Raw genomic sequence first — 25,310 nt, 5'->3', positions numbered from 1 at the left:
GGTCTTGAAGCTTGTATGAGAATACATTTGTCCACTACTGGGAAGAAGACCAGAGCAACCTCACTGGGCCAAGCTGTAGGTATGAGGAAGTACACAGACCAGCCAACCAGGAGCTGGGTTCCCACTGGGGAGCGGGAGGTAGGGTTGGAATGCAGGTTGGAGCAGAATTGGGGCAATGTGTTTCCTTATGAGTTAGGGACAGGAAGAAGATGACGACTCTGTGCCAGGGAAGCTATGCCAACCAAACCAACCATGCCCAGACATCTTGTGATGTAGGGATAAATAAATTCTCTGAAAATGCAATTTCCCTTCATCTCTTAGGAAGGTTCATCATTTTAAAAAATCTAATTTGTCTTAGCCAAAGTTAGAAAAAGGATAAATTCACAGGGTATAGTGTAGTGACTAAGAACATGCTTTCTGTAGTAAGACTGCCTAGGTTCAAATCCACTTATTACTCGGTGACCAGAAACAAGTTATATACTAATTACTCGGTGACCAGAAACAAGTTATATTTTTCCCTTGTGCCTCAGGTTTGGCTTCTGTAAAAATTCTGGAGACAATAATAGCTCTTCCCTTGCAGAATAGTGTCAAGATTAAATGAAATAATAGAGATAAAGCTCTTAGAATGATACCTGGTGTATAACTAGCATTCAATAGATGTTAACTGTTAGCACTGGGTAACAAAAAGCTCCTGCAGAAGTGGGTCTCAACATCAATATGTAAGAATTACCAAGGGAATCTTCTCTAACTACAGATACAGGGGGCGTCTGGACTAGCTATGAGGAATCAGCATTTTTAGTGTCACTCCAAGTGACACTGATGCAGGTGGTCCAAAAGCAGCCTGGAAGGAACCCTGCCCTGGTGGCTCTATGTAGTGGTGGCATCTTCCCTGCACAACTGAAAACCCAGGGGTGATTTGTAAGGGCAAACTCCAGAAAGAGGAGAGCTGGAGACAGCGGTGGTGCTACTCTCTTCCAGCCTGGAGCTTTCTCTTTTACACGTCTTACTTCCGTCCAGTTCTCTGAGCCTCTACCGAAACACAGCCGTGCACAGAGCAACGGGAGTTTGACAAGGTCATCTCAGTACTGTCAACATGCAGCATCTCCCATTCTGAAAGAAACTTTTTGTGAGGACACGCCCCCGCCTCTTTTTAAAATTTGTCTGCTCCTCCACTCTGAATGCTGTGCTTTTTAAAGAGGGCTTCAAGATTTCTACTGTCCCAAAGGGATAAAAGTTGGAACTAACGCTCCATTCACAAGCTTGGGAAATTCTTCTGCAGTCCCATGAGAATATGAAATGGGAGAGCTTTCTTGGGTGCTTTGAACAGTCTAGGCAACCCTCCAGATGTGCCCTCCAGCTCCTCCAGAATGCCAGGAGTGGCCCCGGATTCCAAACAATAGCAGGCTGAGACTCAAAAATGCTCTTTGCGGTCTTGGATCCTTTTAAACACCATCCCAGATTGAAGAGAATTCAAAATTGTGCCTAACAGATTCTCTTGAAGTCTTGCCCCAAATGTCTGAAGTAAGCACTTAGCCTCCTGCTCACTTAGCAATGGCATGGCACGTGAGAACTGCAAAAGGCATGAAAGACACATGGCTGTGTTGTTCTGTGCATTTAGCTTCGGGCTCGATGCTGGAATTATCTCCCTAACCATCAAAAGCACAAAAATGGTTTGCTGACAGGGGCAGGGGGTGAGGGGTGGCAGTACACTTTCCCTTCAGGTAGAAGGCTCCTGAGCTGAAGGTCTTCCATGAGGTCCTTCTGTGCTCCCTGACAAAGGATTTGAAATTATGGTAAAATTATCCTACTGAGTTGTGTTTCGATTTTTTTTTTAGGTAATTGAAACTCTACATGAACCATTTTCCTTATGCTATCATTTCCTTATACCAGGCATTTATCTACATTCTTTTAAATTACATACCTGCTTTTTCTTCCTTGGACACAGGCTTTGGGGTCTGGTGTGTTTCTTAGTGCCACATACTTTGTCAGAAAAGCCCCTCTACATATTTCAAGTAAGAAGGGATACATCTCAGACTTAGAGGCTTCCAAAAGTGTGGAAATTGTGGTCCTGAAAGTGCAGGAATCTCAGGAAGCTATCACTAGCAATCTCACGTGCTTGGAGCACTAAGTAGAGTGATTTTCCAGAGGCCTCTGAGAACATACCTGCTGTTCACCAAAGCTCATCCTCTGCTTACCGCTGTCCTAGGAGCAATAATGGCTTTTGCTTCTCTTCTGCCTTCCAAATCACATGTGAATGCCATTCATTGAAAGAATATAACCAAGAGTCCTACTGACATATATCCTGAAAAATGTCATTCCAACCCCTGAGACACAGGAAAGAGCACAGAGAAGAAAAATGTGCTCACTTTTCAACAATTAATTCTGTACCTAATGTCATTTCTTTAGGTAATGATGGTGATTTTAGAGGGTAGGATGCTGTGTATGTGTTTGATGTCCTTACGTGGCAAAATTATAAGCTGACGTCCATGGCAGATATCAGGGACGTCTAATTCTTTTTATTTCAGGCTTATTGTTCCTTATGGTGAGAGGTGGCTTACTTTCACCAAAGAAATTAGAAGTCACCAGTTTAACTCCACACAGAAGCCTTTCATTGCTGAGGCTCAACCCTCCACCCTTTTGTCCCACTGTCAGAGTATTCCTAGAAGAAAATGTTCACATGGAGGTAAAATGTAGAACCATCATATGGAAGACAGATATTCTGGCAAGTTCCCCAACCACAGTGAACTTTGCTAGAGCAAGAAATAAATCTTTAACAATTTAAGTCACAGAGATTTGGGGGTTGTTCATTGCTGTACCATAAGCTAATCTGTTCTGACTGGTACAGTTAATGATAACAGAAAGGGAAAGGGATATTACTAAATAGTAATTTAAAATCTGTGGCCTTGGCTAAAAGATCATGCAAATGGGATACTGAGGAAGCTGTTGGTGGGAATGTAAATTTATGCAGCCACTATGGAAAACAGTGTGGAGGTTCCTTTAAAAATTAAAAATAGAGTTGCCTTATGATCCAGAAATCCCAATCCTGGGCATACATCTAAAGAAAACTCTAATTCAAAAAGATACATGCACCCCAGTGTTCATAGCAGCGCTATTTACAATAGCCAAGACATAGAAGCAAACTAAATGTCCACTGACAGATGACTAGATAAAGATATGGTATGTGTATACGTGTGTGTATATATATATATACACACACACACACATAATGGAATACTACTCAGCCATATAAAGGAATAAAATAATGCCATTTGCAGCAACACGGATGTACCTAGAGATTATCATACTAAGTGAAGTAAGTCAGAGAAAGACAAATACCATATGATGTCACGTGTATGTGGAATCTAAAGTATGATACAAATGAACTTATTTACAAAACAGAAACAGACTTACAGACATAGAAAACAAATGTATGGTTACCAAAGGGGAAAGTAGGGGGCAGGAATAAATTAGGAGTTTGAGATTAGCAGATACAAACTACTATATATAAAATAGATAGACAAGGTCCTACTGTATAGCACAGGGAACTATATTCAGTATCTTGCAATAACTTCTAATGGAAAAGAATCTGAAAAAAAGTATACATATACATATATATGTGAATCACTTTCCTGTACACCAGAAACTAACACATTATAAATCAACTATACTTCAATAAAAATGTTTTAAATGAAATAAAATAAAACTCTCTAGCCACATTTTTTTTCAAATGGAACTTCATCAGCTTGGAGTCCTCAATGGGGAAAATACAAGTCAGAGCCCCTCATCAACCTTAAATGGATATGGAGCATGAGCAATAAATAAACCTATTTTGTGGTGTTTTTGTTACCTAGTATTGCAGAGCGTGTCATGACCGATTTAGTTTTCCTATCACTTCTCCAAGTTATTTTGAAATCTTCTTGATTTGTGTAACTCAGAAATCTGCCTTGGAAGGTGTCTATCCCAAACTCCCTTAAAAAATACAAATGCTCTTGTCTTAATCCCAGCAGATCACTATTCCACCTACTTATCCACTTTCAGTCATGGGCACACACAATCTTGTACGTGGAGCCAAATCTGCTTCCCTATTATTTTTACGTGTTAATCTTAGTTCTTCTCACCTATGCAACCGAAAGTAAGAATAATTCTTCTCCCAAAAATATCCTCTAACAAGTTTTCTTCTCTCTAGGTTATTTAATTGTCCCTCAGATGGCAGTTTCCAGACTCCTTACCATCCTCATCACCCTTCTCTTGATTGCAGTGCTTATGTTCCCCATAGAATAGTCTCATAGAACAAATCTCCAAGGCTTTCTCAGTTTCTTAGTAAGAATTAACCATCTCTCCTCAATATTGTGAAAGCTTATTTATAAACCTCTCTTGGGGTGCCTGAGCATTACAGTCATTATTATTTGCATATGTGTCTCCCCATCTAAACTCAGTTTCTTGAGGCTAAACTCTCACTCATTAACATATCTTGAGGGACCTTCACAGCAACTCTACACATTATAGGCACTCAAAGAAAGGAAAGCCAGAAGGGGATTCATGACTCTAGTAGGCTGAATAATGGCACTCAAATATACCCAGGTCCTAATCCCTGGAACCTATGAACTTTACCTTGTATGATAATAGGTAACAGGACAGATGTAATTAAGATAAGAATCTTGAGAGAGGGAGATTATCTTGTGTTATCCAGTTGGGCCCTAAATGTAATCAAATCACATGCAGACTTACAAGAGATAGGCAGAGGGAGATATTACTATGAGAGAAGGCAATGTGACAACCTCAGCAGAGAAAGAGGGATAGATTGATTTAAAGATAATACTCTGTGGGCTTGGAAGACAGAGAAAAAGACCAGAGCCAAGCAATGCAAGCTATTCCACTCTAGAAGCTGCAAAAGTCAAGGAAACCGATTCCATGAGCCTCTGGAGGGAGTGCAGCCCTGCCAACACCTCGGTTTGGGGCCAGTGAAATTGATTTTAGACTTCTGGCCTCCAGAAATGTAGGAGAAAAACTGTGTGTTGCTTTAACTCACTAAGTTGGTGGTAATTTGTTACAGTGACAATGCAAAAATAATACAATGCTCAAAAGGATTCCGTGGGTCTGACTTTCTGACACAGCCTGAGCAGCACTGCAAGCATCTGGAACAAGCCAATGCCATGCTTGATGCCGATCAGGCAGTCTACACCAGCTGCAACTGGTGGGAGCCACCACGTCTTCCAAAGGTAGGAAAGAGTTCCTTTATTTCAGAAACACAGCAGTAATTTTCCTTCTTACAGGAATAAACCATAAAGTAAAATTTGGTTAACTTAAATTCATATTATTTCTCTGGCTTTTTTCATAGTACTGGCATGATTTAAAGTATTGACCAGCTATCAATATTCCTTTTATTCAGACAATATACTATTTATTAAGTTAAAAATGATCACAATTTCATTTCATAAAATTATATTTGAAATGGAAATTTGCACCTGAGCCTCCTCATTCTCCCATGAAAGGCAATAGTACCAGCTGCTGGTTCCTCAATTAACAAAGTGACAAGATGTAGCAGACCTATTGACTCGGTGTCATTTCTTTAGTTTCCCTCTTTTTATTAATTTTAGTATCCTAGGAAGGGAAGGAACAAAAATGCATGATTGGCAATTCTGATGTCAGGATGACACATCAATAGAATTTCAACTGCTCAGCAATAGAATTTAGAAGCTACAGAAAAGACACGTTTGAGGGCCTGCTCTCCCAACATTAATAACAATCATTGATTTTCTTAACTGTATTTCACGATAAAGTCATTAGGATTTAGAACTTTGCCATTCTTGATGGCTAGTTCTTTGGAACACTTTGCATTTGTAATGTTAATACTATAAAATGAATCTTCACTTAAAAGTGAGCATCATTATGTACTTCAATGAGGCCATCCAGATCCCATTTTAAATGATATTCCGTCCTCTCTTAAAGAAACAGCTATGACCTAGGCCCTCTGCCTCTTAGCAACTTTGAGATCTATCTCTCTCTGTTTGCTTAGATGCATTTATGAATAGAGGGCATATCATTAAAGAGAAAGTTTGGTTGCTTAACAAGAAGATTAGTTCTGGAAAATAGCATCAAATTTATGAACATGAAAATGCTGCCTTTAAATGCATCTATGTAGGGGTGATTTAAGCAGCAAACTCCCAGCTACTGAAATGACGTGACTGCCTAAGACTTGGGATACATTTCTTGCAGTGCACCTGCAGAGCAGATGTGGCCATAAAAAGTTCAGTGTCTGAAGGATTCTTAAAGGCCAGGGCATGAAACTATGCAACAATACAAGTGTGTCTGGATGTACACTAACAAGGCTCATATGTGAATTTGAAAAGTTTTCAAATGAAGTTTAATCTTCATTGAGCTCTGTTTTATGAGAGAAGAAAAAAAGTTGCTAAGTTTTACATCAACTTTTTAAAGGAAAGATTTATTAAGTTATTTAACCAAGATAATGGGAAAGCCTTCCCTTTACTATAACAGGTGGGAGGTTGACTTCTCCAATCTCTTCCCCAGTAACCTTACTTTCAGCAATGGTAACTTTTTCCCAACATAAGAGAGTCTAATGGAAATTGACTGACCTTTAACACCCTCAGCCATATCACACCTCCCTTTGTTTGTCCCATGGTCACACTGAAAAAAAATCAGCTTTTCTCTCCTCCCTTATTCTAGTTACTCCCAACAAAAACGACCAGTGTTGCCTGGTTGTTCAATACTAAGTCTCTGTTAGTAGAGGCACTATATATGAGTGATTTCTCTTTCCTGAATTTTCAGTTTCTCTTTGCTTTTTTATAAGCAGAGAAGCACTGTGAATTTATAAACATTATCTCTTTGGAGGAATCCTTTATGTTCGGGGAATGATTCAAATAGGCTTTTGAGCGACACAAAACAACCTGCTTTTTTTTTTTTAACTGCCTCTTGTAACCACTCACTAATGTAACTGGGGGGATGAACTACAGCTGGAAATCGAAACTGATCCACTTTCTCAAAAAAGACGTTAAGGACTTGTGAAAAATCAACAACTATAGTTTGTGAGAAAAATAAGCCTTTCCTTTCAGTTCCTATTTCAAATATTATGCACCAGTTTTTAATACCAAGTTCTGTTCTTCGTGGTTTATTCCAAAATTACTTTCATTCATTCATCATCTCCTGATTATTTCTCTTGTCTTCTTGGCAGGCAAAGTAAACTCCAACCCCGAAAAGGGGAAAAGGTGGATCAGAGCCCAGACTGGCCCTCATTCTCATGGGTTGGTTTATTTGTTACCAAGTCCTCACACTCACACAATCCTCTCTGTCCCTTTCGCTGTCTCACAAGCTGAGGTAGGAGTAACTTTCCAAGTAGCCACCCTCCAGTGATTTTTCTTCAACTATAAGTCCAGCTTTCTCTTGCTGGACCATACCTTGCCTTTGTTCAAGACCTCATCTTCTCCTCTTTATCTCACCATTTCCCCTTCTACATCCAGGTTCTGACATTCTTCCTGACTCAAATCTATGCCCCTACAATCCATTCTTCACATTGCATTCAGATTAAGCCTTCTAAAGCCCAAAACTCATCATGTATGCCCCCTCCTGAGAGCCCTCCGATGGATGGATCTATGTTGCCTCTAGGATTAGCCCAGATTCCTTACAATGGCTTTTTGCGATCTGGTCCCTGCCTATCTTCTTTCACCACTCAGCACCTCCCTGCCTCCGTTTGTATTCTTTGTCTCACTGAAGGATTTGCCTCCCAAACTCCCCATCTCTATTTCTTCCCCTTCTTTTCCTCGCATTGCTACAATGTAAGGAAGACATAGAGCTAAAGGTGTGTCCAAAGTTTCTAGCTTGACTCATAGAGTGGACAGTGCCATTTGTGGAAACATGGAAGAGAAGGTGCAGACGTAGGGCGTACAAGGAGCTGTTTTTGAGAAATATTAGTTTCAATGTGCCTAAGGGCCAAATCACAGGTGGAGATACTACGCATACAGTTAGAAAGGAAGATGTGAAGTTTAGGAGAGGTGAGTGCTGAAGATAAAGATCCCGAAAGTGAAGCCATGGTGGCCACCAGGAAAAGTGTAAAACAGGAAGAGATGATGCTAATGGCAGGACATTTAGGACACAGGCAGAAAAATAAGAATCAGAGAACTGAAAAAAATATCAAAGAGATAGGAATATATAAAAGCCAAAAAAGGAGATTATGATTATAAGCCTGCCAAATGCAGAAAGGTCCCATATGATGTGAAATGACAAAAGGCTATGAAATGTAAGACTTAGGAAGTAACTAGTAGTTGTCTATCCGTTTAGCACTTTGTTCTTCGAAAGATTTTCCATGTATTATCTCTCATGGTCATTAAAACAACCCTAGAAATCATCCAGGATGCTGACCAAGGACACGTAACTAGTATTCAAGATTAAGACACAAATCTTCTGATTCCTAGATCAGTTCTCTCTCCATACACACTGCCTCTCCACACATTAGCGTGTATGGGCATTAAAAAAAAATGAGAAGCACTCATAGACTAGTGAAGGAAACAGACACCAGGAGATCACTTCAAAGTGGCAAAAGCTATAAGAGAGGATTCCAAGGGATCCTGGAGGTAAGCTGCCAAACCCACCTTGGACTCCTGGAGGAGATGAAGCCTGAGCAGAATCAGGAATGAAGGGGTGAGTTAGCCACGGTGGAAGAAAGAGCTGGCAAGGGACTAGGTGGGGCTTTGGAACAAAGCCGTCAACAAGAGCAAAGCACAGAGCAGCAGGTACATGGTCAGTGAGTCTGAAGAGCTGCAAGAAATATGGTGAAGCCAAGGAGGAGAATACGAGATGAGGTGGGAGACGGGCAGAGTCGGCCCTGGGAGGACTCTAGAGCCTTGTTAAGAAGATTATGCTTCATTCCAGGGGTGATGGTAGAGTCACCAGAGGACTCTGGGCAGGAGCACGACAGACCAACATGCAGCACAGACACATCATTCGGCAGCAGCGTGGGGACAGAGAACAGCTAGAGAGCTGTTGCATTAATCCAGGTGAGAGATGATGGGAACTCAAAACAGAGCCGCAGAAGTCAAGATGGAAAGGAGAAGCCAGTTTCAAGAAATGTGAGGGTTGAAATGATGTCTTAACATAACATGGTCAGCCAACAAGCCCATCTAACAGACATTTCCACAGCACAACATGCTCTTCTTTACGAGGCTGGATGTCTGCTTGTATTAATGACATTACCAATTTTTCATATGAAAAATAGGCATTTAAAAAAAAAACCTTGCTAAACTGTTTCTTTCTTTGGAAAATTTCATATTAGTAACCAGCAAATGGAGTCATATGTGTCTTTACCTGGCTGAGCAGTTGATGACATTTTCTAAAGTTCTTTAAGTTATTGCAGCATAACTAGGTTCCTTGACTAGGCTGGAAGAGTAACCCAACACTTAACTCCCACTTAACCCTACCCACCCCCACAGCTGGAGTACATTTTTTACTATTTTTAATTGACTAGTTGAAATCTCAGGAGAAATCTTCTATGTTTGAAAGCCTCTAACTCTGGCTTTTAGCTGAAGATAAATATCTAGGATTCATCAGTCTGTAAGTGGAAATTGAAGCCATGGAGGCCACCAGAAAAACTTTGAGGGAAAAAGAGAAAATGTTGATGGTAGAACACTTAGAATGTGGGCAGAAAAACAAGAATCAGAGAATTGAAAAATACCATTCAAGAGATAGGAACATACAAAAGAGGAGACCTTCCCAGCTCTTGACAGTCTTGTCACTTGAGTTTCTCTGCGTAATATACACACATCCACACACACACACACCAATCTAAGAATTGTTTTTAAATCTCACCTCCTTTCTATCAGTTCTGAAAGTGCTGGGTCCCTAAGAGCCCTCGATTACTAGAGAAGTTATCAAGGAGATCCAGAAATACTTCTGCACCACAGCACCTTGGTGGAAGAAGGAATGAGCTGGGCCCCTCACCATCTCATTCCAGCACATAGAGTGGCACTCCATAAAATTCTCCACCAGCATGTCCTTCCACCCACCCAGCCCCACTCCCATGCACAGCACCAGAAAGGCAACCCCTGGGAACAATGAATAAAATGTTAAAAGTGAATGCCCTAGCCTAGATCCTTACTAAAGGTTAGTTGGGCTATGGGCCTAAATAATTTATTAAGAGCAATTCTCCTCCCTCTCAGATATTCTGCTCTGTCTTCCTCTATATTGTCATCAAAAGTTATTTATTGATTTTTGATGGGGAGACTCCTCTGTCCTTAAAGAACATTTCTGTCTTGACCCTGTCTTCTTTCCAAAGTTCTATTTAACCTTTTTTCCTTTACTTTACCAACAGAAATTAATAATCATGTCATGGTCTGCTCAATAAATCTTCAATAATATCACAAAGAATAAAATACAAATGTCTTAGTCTGGGATGCAAGGCCTTCCACAACCTTATCTTGAAGAAGAATGCTCCCCGTCCCCCATGGTTTGGCCATACTGAAGTGCAGACCACTTCTGGGACCCTCCCTGCTTTTGCCCATCTCCATGCTCATACCCCTACTATTGCCTTTTCTTCACTCTCCCTCCTTAAAACTCCACGTCTACTTATCTAGTCTTAAAGTCTGATTCATCAGCCAAAGTCTAACTTCATCATATCTTGGCTTCAGGGTTTCTCCAGATGCTCCCAGTCAAAACTAATCTGTCCTTCTCCCCTCTCTCATCCCATTTTATCATTCCTCAATAGCACCTCTCTCAATTTGCCTTATATCATAGTTTCTTATGAGTAGAGCTGTCTCTGTTTCCCTCTGTGTTCTCCCCCATCCTTCCACGTACATGCACATAATCATGAAAGCCTGAGACTCTGTTTTCCACCTTTTCACTTCTCACAGGGCCTAATACAGATTTTGATACATAGCAGAGTCTTAAGAATATTTGGCAGACTGAAAGGCATTGCAGTCATTATGAAGAAAAAGTCATATACACAAAGAAATCGGCAAACTAGTGACTATTTTTATTTGGAGGAAATTTAAAGATCATCTCCTCTAATTGTTTTATTTAATAGAAGAGGAACTTGAGGTTAGATGTGTGTAAACTCAAGAAAGTAACCTGTATCAAAGACCATATGAATAATCCATGTCACATCAGTATGGAATTTTTTTTAAAGTATTATTTAAGAAGATAGGACTTGACTAGATCTCTAAGGGATGAGTATGAATAGGGCATTCCAAGGAGGAAGGAGGCAATCAGCAAAACTATGACAATCAAAAGGAACATGATATGTTGGGAAAACAGTAATTCAACCAGTTTGGAGGGGGCAGAATGTTCTTTCAGGGAATCTGTGGGAGATAAGGCTCAAAGAGCAGGTTGGGAGTCCTTAAAGATCAGAGTTCAGACTCTACCCAGAGACACTGAAGTGCTCTTAAAAGCGTTTTACTATTGGGATGACTTGAACAAGATGGTGATTGAAAGATGAATCAGATACTGAGGAAGGTCAGGGGACTGCACTGGAACCGGATAGACTAGCTAGAAAGTAGGAGGTGAGGCTGTCTGGGCTGGGACACCACAAAAGAAACTGAAGAGAGACTGATTCATCATCAAAACTTGAGAAGGATGATGGGAGAGAGGGAAACATCAAGAATGACTTAAGGTTTCCAGCCTGCGTGGCTGGGAGGGTGAGGATGAGGGTCTGGGGTGGCGGGGGCGGGGGGGGAGGCGGAATGCAGGAAAATAAACTACTCTTAGACCTGGAAAATTCCTTGCAGATTATTTTGTCCAAGTAGTGCGTTTTACAGATGACGACCAGGTGAATACTGGTGCTGGAGAAAACAGGAGGACATTGCTTTTAGTCAGAGCTCTCAGAAGGTGGCTCGTGTCACTTTAAGGACAGGAATGGAAACACCCACTGATGGAGAACAGCAACCTTAGACAGTGTCACATCTGGCCCCTGGGTGGGGCTCATCCTGCTTCTCTTTCTCTTTTTCTGGGCTGTGCAGCCCAGGATCGGCCCTGGGCATGGATGAGATCATCTTCTTCAGCAGGATCTCCATGGCTTCCTGGTTCCCCTACCTAGAGTAACCTCTTACTTAAGACTAGGCCTTCTACTCTGGTCCCAGACTCATCCCCTCTGCTTAGATCTCCCCTGAGCAGATGCATGCTAGGTCCATAACATCCCTTACTCCGTTCTCCTTCATTCACACTTTTACATTATTGCATTCAACACTGTATACATCCTAAAAATACAATGGTAAGCAAGACATGATTAGTGCCCTTGTAGGGCTTACATTTTAGAATTGAAGGCAGGTTCTTCCCTGCAACCCTTCAGAGAAAGGAAACAAATAATTAAAACAAAATAATTTAAAATCATAATAAGTGCCAGCAAGAAAAACAGGGCTGAGATGGAAAATAATGGCAGCTTGCAATCTATGTGGGGAGTCATAGAGTCAGCTCTGAGAGGTGTCACTTGAATTGAGATCTAAGGGATGAGGAGGAGAAAGGATTCCAGGTATGTGCAAAGGCCCTGAGACTTTATGAATTCCAGGAATTCAAAGGAGGCCAGAGAGACTGAAGCACAGTGAGTAAGGCAGAGACATACAACCAGGGAACTAGGCAGTAAGGAGAACTCTTTAAGAAAAATAATACAGAATTTTGAGTACAATATTAGACACAAAAGTAAGTTTATTTAGAATGAGAAAAGATATCACATAAAGTGCAAGTTTGTAAAAGCTTACAGGAACTAAAATTTTAGAATTATTAAATCTTTCTAGTTGTTTGCACCTTTTATCATGAAGTGACACACTCTAATAATGCTTTAACTTAAAGTCTACTTGTATGACAGTAACCATACCAGTTTTCTTTTAGTTTTTTCATGGTATCTTTCATTGTTTTACTTTCAACCTTTTTGAAACCTTATGTTTTTAATATTTTTCTTATAAACAGCCTATAATAAGTATTTTTCAAATTCTACCTTAAAAAATCTTTATCTTTTAACTGGAGCACCTGGTTTTACATTTAATGAAATTACTGATACATTTGAATTTAAATCTATCATCTTATTATTTTCTTCTCTTTGAGCCACGTGCTCTATGTTCTTTTTCTTCTCCTTTCATGCCTTCCTTTAGATTGACTGTTTTGGGGTTTTTTTATCATTCTACCTTTTCCATCTGTTAGTTTGGAAGTTGCACATACTTTTTCCACTCTCTTAATGATTATCCCAGTGCATCTTTGAGGTATCAAATTCTGATAGTAATCTTTACTTTTGCCCTCCCCCTGAAAAAAATGCAAGAAACTTGGAGTACCTTAACTACCTCTTCTTCCCCCACCAAATTACATGTAATGTTATCATTTTGATTGCATATAGTTTTAAAACCTCGCAAGATATTGTTATTACTGTTGCTTTACATGGTTAATAATCATTTAGACTCACCTACATACTTACCACCTTCTTTCCTCTCCTTTCCTTGCTATATCACAGAGCCTCCTTCTGACATCATTTTCCTTCGTAAAGAACATTCTTTAAATTTTTCTTTAGTGTGTGTCTGTTGGAAGTAATTACATTTCCGTCAGCAGTGTATTGAGAATTCCAATTTCTCCATATCCTCTCCAAGCCTCATTATCCTCCAGTTTTATGATAACCATCCTAGAGGTTGTGAAGTGAAATCTTGTGCTATTGACTTGCATTTCCCCAATGACTAATCTAGTGAACATCTTTTCGTGTGTGTTTTGATCATCTGTATATCTTCTTTATAGAAATGTCTACTCAAATTCTTGGCCCATTTTTAAATTGAATTATTTGTCTTTTTATTACTGAGTTGAATGAATTCTTTATATATTCTAGATACCGATCCCTTATCAGATATATAAACTGCACATGTTTTCTCTCATTCCATGGACTGTCTTTTCACTTTTGTGATTGGATTGCTTTTAGCATAGAAGTTTTTTATTTGGATGAGGTCCAATTTATCTATTTTTTTCTCTTGTTACCTGTGCTTTTGGTGACACATCTGAGAAACCATTGCTTAATCCAAGACAATGAAGATTTATTTCTATTATTTCTAAGAGTTTTATAGTTTTAGCCCTTATAGTGAGGTTTATGATCCATTTTGAGTTAATTTTGTGGTAAGGGTTCAAATTTATTCTTTTGCAATTGTCCCAGAAATACATTTTGAAATTTTTTATCATTGAATAGTCTTGACACTCTTATCAAAAGTCACATTACCACAATATAAGGCATTATTGCTGTTTTTCAATTCTATTCCATTTGTCTATATGTCTATCCTTTGCCAGTACCACACTGTCTTGACTACTATACATTTGTAGTAAGTTTTCAAATCAGAAACTGTGAGTCCTACAACTTTGGGGTTTTTTTTCAAGGTTGTTTTGGCTATTCTAATTTCCTTGTATACTCAAATAAATTTTAATATCAACTTGTCCCTTTATGGAAAAAAAAATCAGTCAGGATTTTGATAGGGATTGCTTTGAATCTGTACATAAATTTGCGGAATATTGCCATCCTGACAACATTAGGTATTCCAATCCATGAACATGTATTTTTTTTATTTATTTAGATTTTCTTTCACTTCTTCCACCAGTTCTTTGTAGTTTTCAGTGTACAAATCTTGTACTTCTTTTGTTAAATTCATATCCAAGTATTTTCTTCTTTTGTACGCCATTGTAAGTTGAATTGTTTTCTCAATTTCATTTTCAAAATGCTCATGTTCGTACATGAAAATGCAAGTTCTCTTTGTGTGTTGATGTAATATCCTGCAGCCTTGCTGAACATGTTTACTGTTCCTAAGAGGTCTGTAGTGGGGTCTTCAGGAGATTCTCTACACAAGATGATGTCATCTGTGAAGAGAGGGAGTTTTATTTCTTCCTTTCCAATCTGTGTGTCTTTTATTTATTTATTTTTCCTAACTGTCCTTGCTAGAACCTTCAGTACAATGATAAACAGACGTGACAAGAGCAAATATCCTTTTCTCATTTCTGACGTTAGGGGGAAAACATTGTGTCACTCTTTATAGGTTCTAGTTCTCTGCTGAAATTTTTAAGCACCAAATTGACCTCCATGAATTTAGTAAGCAAAGTAGTTCTATTGTCCATGTCTGATAATTCCAGTATCTGATGTCTCTGTGGATCTACTTTTTCTGCTGGTTCTGGCTTATATTGTTTTATCTCTTGGTGTATCTTATTTCATTCATTGTATTATTATTATTATTCATTGTATTATTCATTCATTGTATCATTTCACTTTTAATTACTTACAGAAGTAATCTGAGGCCTTAGTTGGTGTTATCTTCCTTCAGAAGAGATTTTTTTTCCCCCTTCTACTGAGTCACCAAGATGACCTACTGAAGTATAGTCCTGCGCAGGGACTGTTCCAATGTTTTTCCTCCCTTGGACTGTGCTGGACTCCAATCCTTGTCTCTGCCAAGATGTAGTTCTACCTCTCATTCTTTCCCCTGAAATGGGTGTATGCCCCCAGAATGAAAACATTTCTGAATGGTGCAGCTCTCCTTTTAAATGGTACAGGAGCCTCACTTCCTGATTCCAACTCCTCCCTACACTAACCTGCCAAAAGTGTGGCTTTGTCCCACTCAGTGAACACCTCTAGGGCAGAAGCAGCTGAGGCTTATCTCTCTGCACTGACTTTCTCAAGTTGATCACAACCCCATAATTATTGACTATCATTTTTTCCTCACTATTACTATTAAGACTTTTTCTTCTGTCCAGCTTTTTTAGTTGTCTTCAGAGGGAATGCTGTTACTAAATCCAGAGAATTCCTTTTTATTTTAGTAGCACTGCTCTCCCAATAGTAAAGAGGCTATTTCTCTTTATAGATGAGGCCCAGCTAATTAATGAAAAAAGAATGACAAATTTTGAACATCATTTTTAAAATACGTCTAGTGAAGTATTGAATCTAAGTACTGAACTGATAGCTGCTAAGACCACAAAAAGAGAGATAACCAGACATTACAAGCCTTCTAATAGAAAAACATGACACCTGAGGAAAAAAAAACCCCACCAAACCTGAATTTAATCAAGCCTCTAAATCCATCTACCAATCTATCCACAAGAAATGCTAAGGACAAAGGGACATGTTAAAATGTACCATAAAGATGCAATTATCAAAATCTAGACTGTGAGATGCTCATGAGAAACAGTTTGGTTTCTTTAACAAATAAATTGCATGGGAAAAAAGGAAGGTTAGGAGACTGAGAAATTAAAATATATCTATGAGACATATGAAAGAATCACAATGCACAGATCTAATTTGAATCTTGCTATTTTAAAAACTATTGAAACTATGAAATTTATGATACAATTGAGAATTTGAATACTGACTCAAAAATATTTGGTGATATCTTTAAATATTATTACATTTTTAAATATAATAATACCATTGTGGTTATATCTAGCAAAAAGGTTGTGTGTATCTGTGTGTGTACACACACACATGTATATATACATATGTACATATATAATATGTGTATATTATACTATACACATATATATAATATAGTAGTTATGAATGTAAGTATCAAGATGTCTGAGAATTGTTTAAAACTAACACAGGAAAGGTAAGAAGTTGATGGGGGTATGGATGCAGGAAAAAGAAGACTATTGTGTGGAAAACAGGAGAATGAGTTGGTAGGAACAAGAAAGCAGACAAGGAGGCCATTGGGAGTCTGTTTTGTGTCCAGGTGAGAGATGATGGTGACCCAGACTAAGGCAATGAAGCAACATGGAACATTTTAATTATCTGAAGATGGCCTTGATCGTAAATTGAATGTCTGGGTCATGGAAAGGAAAGAAAAGTTCTGTGAGACTATATCAAGAAGATAGTTGCCAAGGAGGGATCATACAATTTGGGATGAAATTATATCAATGAAAAGATGATTTTTTAATATTAGTTGAATTAATAAGCCTAGTCAGGTGGAGAATGTAAAGGCAAACATTTATTGAACCTTAATATAGGCACTTAGACGATTTACAGTCTAGATGGGGGAGACAAGTCAATGGTAAATGCTGTGATGAAATACAGGCAAAGTAGAGTGTTGCGTGGGGGTAGGAGAATCACTCTCCATTCTAGCTCCCCAGTCAGTTTCAGGGGATGGACTGTAAACAAGAGTCAACAAATGTAAGCTGATGTCTGAGATGTTGTCACACTCTGAACTTTTCAACTTCCTCCAAAGGAAATCGCCATTTCTACTGATAGCATCATTCTTCTAGCCTTGTCTGGGAACATATGTATGTGCACGTAAGGGTGAAACATTCTACTGTACACCAGAAATTGACACCATGATGTAAACTGGCTATACTTCAATAAATAAATACTAGTAAACAATTAAAAGCTTTAGGCACTGGGTAACATGTCATGCCCAGCATTTTGGATGCCCTCGGTGTCAGGAACAGATGAAGCCTCAAGTTGCTGGTCAGAGCAGCCACGAGCAAAATCGGCTTCAGTTTTCCTTGGTAGGAGGCACTGGAACAGCCAAACAGGCTGAGGGGGGGAAGCCAGGCCCAGAGTACACTCTCACTGGCTCGAAAGAGCTGTTTATGCAACCCCTCATGGCCTTCAAGTCTTCTCCCACCCTGAATGCACAGGCTGGGTGAGTGCTAGTTTATAGGCACGGCTGATTCCAATCTCTTACTTGTCATCTCCTAATGTTTTATGATGTGTTGAGAAGACCTCTGGCAAAAAATCTCTGTTTAAATGCCTTTTATTATTTTCTTGTTTGTGATGTTTCAGGCCAGAGGATGTGTGTAACCTGATCAACCTAGTAAAAATTTTAATCCGTTCTATTTTTATGGCCTTCCAGGAAAAATCCATTTAGGGGAAAAGTAATGAGTTTCAGAACTAATTCTCAAACATCCTATCAACATGTTACCAAAAATGGGCCCCAGCTTTCTCAGGGGTCTCACCCCGTCTAAGTTTTCCTAATTCTTTTTGTTTAGAACATCGTGTGTTGGAGCACTTTGGAAGCAGAGACTTGAGCAGTGGAGGGGTGAAGGGTTCACCGAGAGTGTGTGTGTCTGTGTGGGGGAGGAATGGAGGAAGACTTCAGAGTTGAGGGCTGTTAGGATGCCATTTTCTAGGACCTTTAGCCCACTGAAACTAAAGGTCTTGCTTGCTACCAGATCTCTCAAAATAGTAAGCACAGCTAGAGTCACAATCTCCCTTGGGTCTCACGGTAAATCGGTGCAGTAGGTATACACATGCTACAACCCCACTTTCCAGACAGGGGAGCTAAAGCTGGGAAAAGCTAAATGACAGCTTAATGAGCATCAGCTTTGCCCTGGTCACTTCTGCCCTCCATGTCTACTTTGGTTCCTGCCCTGTGCCTAGGCCAAATTACCTTCTGCATAGAAGACTGCTTCCTGATATAAACATCCCCCTGCCTCTACTCAAATAGCCTGGGAACCAAAGGAGAGGACATTTGAAAGCAATATACACAAGAGCTGCAGCATCATTCCATGTTTAACATCTTCCATCTAGTGATTCTTACCTCCTTTCTATCTCACTCCCAAGATAGTTACCATACACTTGGGATCACTTCACTAGTGCAGGAACACCCATCTGTAATTCCACTACTTTCTCTCTCACTTAAAGAAGAGCATAGCAAAATCCAGGTAAGAGTGATATTAAATCATCTCTAACTCATCTTCATGTAAGTCATTCAAAACATTCCATTATCAGTAATAACAAATTATTAGTAGTACAAATTACTTATAATATAGTTTCAAACTGTCACCATAAGTGACACCTCCATCCCTGTGATAACCACTTACTCTTTTTCACGTCTACTACTGTTTCCTATCCACAACCACCCAGACTTACTTTTATCTACCAAACTCTCAGCGTTTCATGAGGGTAAAGAGCATGAGATTTGGAGTCAGACATAGTTGTTTTCACATCCTTGCTCTGACATTTGCTAGTGGTATGTCCTTGGCAGGTTGCTAAATTTCTCTAAGACTCAGTTTTCTCATATGTAAAATGGAGATAATAAAAGTATCTGCCTCATATGCTACTCTGAAAATTAAGTGAAGATTAGATAGATAGACTGATCAATTCATAAATTGATATTGAGTATGCAAATTATCACAATGTCTGGCATACATTAACCTCTGAATAAATCATAACTATTATTTTTATTACTTTATCCTATATCTATCCAATCCACTTTCTCTACTCTCCTTTTCTTCAGGTTTTCATGGGCCTGTGTTTACTGTGGACAGTAGCTTATGTTTTGAACTCTTTGGTAAAGAAAACAACAAGATACTATGAGTAGAATTGGAATGGAAGCCTAATCAAATTAATCAACACTTAAATCATTTTTCCTGCAACCCAGCCATCCTAAATTAACTGGGCTTACCTTATCAAGAGATATATTAATAATAGGGATGGTTGCATTGGTGTACTGGTGAAGCCATAGCTCCCCTCTCCATTTTAAAGACCACTTACCCATTTGGCCATTTACTGGGTTAGTTTCCTAGACTTATGGAAAGACTACCTAAAGCCAAGTCCTAGCTACACTCTGCTTCCTCTCTACTCACCAGCATCAGCATTTCTGACCTGCTCCCAAGCATTTGCTGAGTCACTGCCCAAAGAGAGGGAAGCTGCCCCAGCTACCAAGATTGCTTCAAGAACACTAACTGAGGTCAGACCACATGTCTGCCTTCAGCTAATACCAAGAGAAGAAAGAGACCTGCCCCCATGGAGGAGGCCATACACAGAAGTGCGTCAGAGGAACCCCAATGGTGAATGACTCTCACACTGTGAATTCCAACACCATAAGTGCAAGTGTAATAACAAGAGCTAAATCAGTAACAGACAAAGCAAAAGCCCAATAAAACATGAGATCATCTCAGGATCATATGTTAGTGAATCATTAAAGGAGTCATGGGATTCTACCAGAGGAGTTAGCTATAGTTATTCTATCAGCTGTCAAATCCACTTTTAAAATCTTAAATCTGACACTGATCTTCACTGCTCACTAAAAATCTATCATGGTGCCACCCTGTCTTACAAGGGATTCCTGTTCAGTACTCTCTGTATCAAAAAGTGACGATACGCTATGTTATCTCAGCTGGTGCCCCAGGGCCACTCTCTTTCTTGGTTGACTCTTCAGCCCAGTTCTGCAGTCATCACTCCAGACTTTTTCCATTCTCTTTTAAGCCCTCAAGTAGAAACACCACAATCCCACATCCCCCCCAGATACACAGATGACCTGGCATTCTATTAGGAGGTTTTGTGAACTGTGAAGCTTATATAATTTGGGGAGAAGGGTTCTTTAAGAAGTAGAATATAAAATTATGAATACAATATTTTTATTCATAAGAATAATACAAAGCACATATTTTTAAAGGTGGAAAATACCATGTCATTATAACATATAGAAAAATTACATAATGTCTTTAGTAATTAACTGCCTGACATACCTCTATATCTTTCTTACAATTTTTTGCCTGCATATTCTGTGATCATCTCTTCATATGGTAATGGCTTTCTAAAACCATTTTTTATAGAAAGAACAGAAAGGTAATTATATTCCCTTTAGCATGGTTGATCAAAACTTGTGGGTTTTTTCAACTGATATTTTAGAAAACTTCTTTCGATTTCCTAATTCTGTTATTGGTGATGTCAGGTAAATTTTTAGGACCATTGTCAAATTTAGAAACTCTAGTAAGTTTCTTTCATATATAAGCTATAAGATACAAGAGAAATTCCCATAGACTAGTTTACTTTTCAAACTTTGTTTCTCCCCCACTATCCACATACTTCTGATGCCAAACACTGTAGAAAATATTCATGTTGGATTATGACTTTTTGCCCCCATACCTTCATCATGATGCTAGGTTAAATCAGCTCAGTGAGCTAGATGTATTCCTGGATGCCATTTCTACCCCAGGATTGCTAGAAATGACCTAACTATATACAGAAGTGAATAAGAACAAAATAAACATATCCCACTAAGCCCAAATTAAATATATCCTAAACTTACTTCCCCATCGCCAGATCCTCAAAATGCCCTCCACACTCCAATGCCAATTCACATGAGGGAAAAGTATGACTAAGAGGGAGCTGGAGTAGAAAGAGAAAGCAATCTCAATCAAGTACATTTTAAATATTGTACTTCCGCAAATTTTGTAAAAATATGTGAACATATTGCTAGAAAAGGGAAGACCCCATGAAAGTAAGGGGTTCTGAAGCTTTAAGTGTCATTAAATTCATGGTAAATCTACCTCTGTCTCCTAAGGAATTTGAAGTCATCCTACGTGAACTTCCTCAATTCCTCTCCCTTCTTTTTCAAAATGTTTCCATATCTTAAACTGTCCTCTGACTGTTCCTTTTGTTTCATGAGAAAAAGCATACCAAGCTATTTGTAACACCAACCCTTCCATTTAATCCCATCTCTGCTGAGCTCTTGCCCTGTCAGTTCCCCCTTCTTTTTTTATCTCCCCCTTCCCTGCCCTAGTAACTTCTTTGACTAAGCCTGGAAATACACCAAAGTCCCAGGACTACTTAAGGTGTTTAAAGTGTGCTCTTCATCTTATCCACAAATCTGCTCTTTCTTTGTGTTCTTCCTTTTTATTACGACTTTCATCATCATCCTAGACCCACAGGCTACAAGACTTTGACATCTTTTACTCCCATATGAAAACTTTTGCTAGGTTTGGTCAAGTACAATATCTATCTTATCAGACCCCCCCCCCCAATTTTTATATGGCCCATGTACAGTAAACAAACAAGGTTCCCTAGTCTCCAGTCTTCCTGCTCTCTTACCCAGCCGAATGCTGGGTTGACAGAGTGGACAGCTTGAGCCCAGGCACATGTTATCTTTGCTCCCAGAGATGAATGCCAAGCAACAATAGCACTTGGCTGACTCTCCACTTCTCTAGTGTTTTTTAAATTTCTACTAATTGTGTGTGTGTGTGTGTGTGTGTGTTTCATTTATGGCTCATAAAATGTATTCCTCATTTGTGTTAGCAAAGGTTAAGAATTTGGCTTTGTGTATGACCATTTTGGCAATCTCCAAACTGCATTAATAGGTCATAGGGATACTTTTTGTTGTTGCTGTTGAGTTAGAGAAGATAGAGAATTTGTTTGTTTGTCTATTTGCCTATTTTTGAGCTCAAACCACTCAAGAATTTCATGCTCACTGGGAAAGAGAACAGCTCTTTGATATCTAGACCAGAGTGCTTTGGCATCTCTGTGTCAACTCTTGACTGATGGCTAAAACTATAGAATTGAAGCTTTAAGCTTTCCATCCATATGTCTATGTGTCTATAATTCTGATAGTCTTCTACCTCTCTTTGTGAGTGTATAATGTTTTCCTAACTCCCAACGATATTAATAAATTAGATAATGAAGACTCTTAAAGAGTTCTGTGTGATTAATTACACAAGACATAAATAAGACCAGGAGCCCTAGGCTATTTGAGGGACCTCAAGAAGAGAGGAATTCAAATTCATAGATACTGCGGGTGAAATCTGTTGGCGTTTAATGGCCCTGATTTCCTAGCTTCAAGATTCCAAATAACAGGCTTTTGAAACTCCAATCTAAGATTCCTTTTGAAATTTTACAAATAAAAATTAATTTTGTAACTCTTCAATACTGTATGGCTCTCGATTTGGCAAAGCAAATCTGAGGAGGCCTGTATAGCAAATTAACACTCTTGCTTCACCTATGATAACCAAGCCAAATCTAATGAGTCAGATTTATTTTGTGGTAATTTTTCCCTCTCTTTTTTCAACATTATTATGATCACAAAGTGAGGAAATTACCAGAAATTTTTGCAAAAACTTGGAAATGAAGAGAAAAAGATTAGAGTGTGTTTTGCCTAGGTCACCAGATTAACTTAGACTTTCCATGTCTTTGAGCTATTTTACAACTCTGTAAATTATAGATAAATAATAGAAATGCAAATGATACTTTTCCATAGTAATGCAAATTGTCTAGTGAAGATGCTGTTGATTCCCAGAACCTTCTCCTCAACCTTTGCAGAAAAAGCCTGTTTTCAAATTTCAGAATTTTTAAAATTGAAGCATAATTAACAAATAATATTAAAAATTTAGACTTTTTTTCTGGCTACTTTTGCATGTCTCCTTTTCCATCTAAATATTAGAATTAGCTTATATGGCTTTTTAAAATTATTTTGACATTTTCACTGGGGTTGCATTAAGTTTATAGATTAATTTACAAATTTTATCTTTGTGAAAAAAAGAAAAAAAACAAATTATATCTTTATGAAGTTGAGTTTTAATATCCAAGAAACTCCACCAGATTTCCATTTATTCAAGTCTCCTTTTTAGTGTCCCTCAATAGCATTTAAAATTTTCTTTTTATGGGGCTTGTACTTTTCTCGTTAAGCTTATTTCTGGGCATTTTATTGTATTTGCTATTACTGTAAATGGGACTGTTTCTTCCAGCCCCAGAGATGTGATTCATAATTAATTTAAGCCAAGCAGGATGGTACCATTTATCTTCCCAGTCCATACTCCTCTGGATAAATGAGACATGAGAAGGAGATGTGAAGGAGAAAGGTTATCTTCACTGATCTCACTGATCTGAAAAAAAGCACATGGAAAGGAACAGACCCTATCCTCCTTTTTTTCTTTTTTTCTTTAATAAATCGAGTTCTGTTTTCTGTAACATGCAGTAATACATAATCCTTTATCTCTTTACACTTAACCCTTCATTTCTTTAGGCAGTCTATAAGCTCCCCATAATGAGCAATGATATTAGTACATTTCCTTTCAGGTGTGGTATTCAGACATACAGTCCGCTATGGAAATAAATGAAGCTCAACCAGATGAGAACGGGCAAGGCTATTTATTCAGAGCTTGCTGTAGCAAAGGAGCCAGTCACCATCCCTTGTGTTTTGGCAGAGACTCAAAGGCTGTCAGAGAAGTGGGGAAAGCTTTATCATGGAGAAAAGGGAAGCCTTAAGCCCTAGTTGAAAGCTATCGGTGGAGAAGTTTAGGTGCACTAGCTAGAAGTGGGACACCATACATGACTGGTTAGCAGTGCACAGTTGGCTCTTTCTGGATGTCTGAAGTGGGGTTACTGTGGATAATGGGCTGGTTTCCTGGAGCAGTTATGGCAGCTTGTGGGTCAGATTCTATTTGTATATACACTCTGGCCATTTTGTGTTTGAATATTCAGTCTCTCACTGCTACAACTGTAGTGGTGGCTCAAATACTAATATACTTCCATAATAGGCTCCAGTGTGCCCTCCCTACCACTCTTCTGGACCCCCAAGCCCCCCATGCAACAAAAGGACCAATGTCTGACATGGCAGATGACTGCCAAGATCCTACTCCTGTAACAGCCAATGTCCATTCTGACTGCGGGGGCACAAGTGCCTTACTGGTTGTTAAATAACATTTTAAATATCACTCCTACTTCTACTTCCTCTTACCTTCTATCTTCCCTTCCCTTTTTCCCACCACCAAATTTTAGTAGATCATATTATTCCCTTAGTTCTCCCAGTATTTACTTTTAGACTATGGTAGATTATATTCATGGCACCAATTCTTCACCTCCTTCTACAACCATTCCTCTTGCCCTGGGACTTGGCAATTCCTTCCACATAATAGGTAGAGTCTCTTCTCTTTGAATCTAGAGTTGGCCATGTAACTTCCTCTAGCCAATAGAATGTTAGCAGAGTTGATGCAAGCAGAAGCTTGAAAAAATACTTGTATGCTTCTGTGCTCTCTCTCTCTCCTTTTTATTTATTTACAACCAGAAAATGACCAGGCTAGCCTGCTGGAGGAGTGTGACAGGCACATGCAGGTGAGTTGAGTTGTCCCATCCAAAGTCACTGTAGACCAACTAGACACCAGCCAACTAGCTAGATGACCAGAGACACATGAGAAAGCCCAGCTCAGATTAGCAGAATGACCCAACCAATGCATAGATTCATGAGAAATGATAGTTATTTTAAATTTCTAAGTTGTACAGTAATATGTTGCACAGTAATATGCATATGCATTTACAAGTACTTAGATGGTTTTTACTGGATTTTAATATATCTTGACCCTTATAAAAAGATAATCCTTGTATTTACCATAACTGCTACCTTCTCTTCCTCAACTTTTATCAGTTCTATCATTCTACAAGTTCTACATCATCTTCCCTAAATACTTGGGTTTTCTTTGAGCATTGTGAGAATTTCAATAACTTCTTTGAAATCTTGGTGACATGTTTAATCACTATTTTTATCCAGTGAGTGTCAATATTTTTCTTTGGAAGGTCATCTTTCATCAGTTTTTCCTGTTTTTTCCTCACTTTTTTCTTACAACATAAGTTGCATCTGTCTTCCTTTTTTATGATTATTCAT

Source organism: Camelus dromedarius, chromosome 15 (assembly GCF_036321535.1).
Source record: "Camelus dromedarius isolate mCamDro1 chromosome 15, mCamDro1.pat, whole genome shotgun sequence".
Classification (NCBI taxonomy): Eukaryota; Metazoa; Chordata; class Mammalia; order Artiodactyla; family Camelidae; genus Camelus; species Camelus dromedarius.
This window is presented reverse-complemented; position numbering follows the sequence as displayed.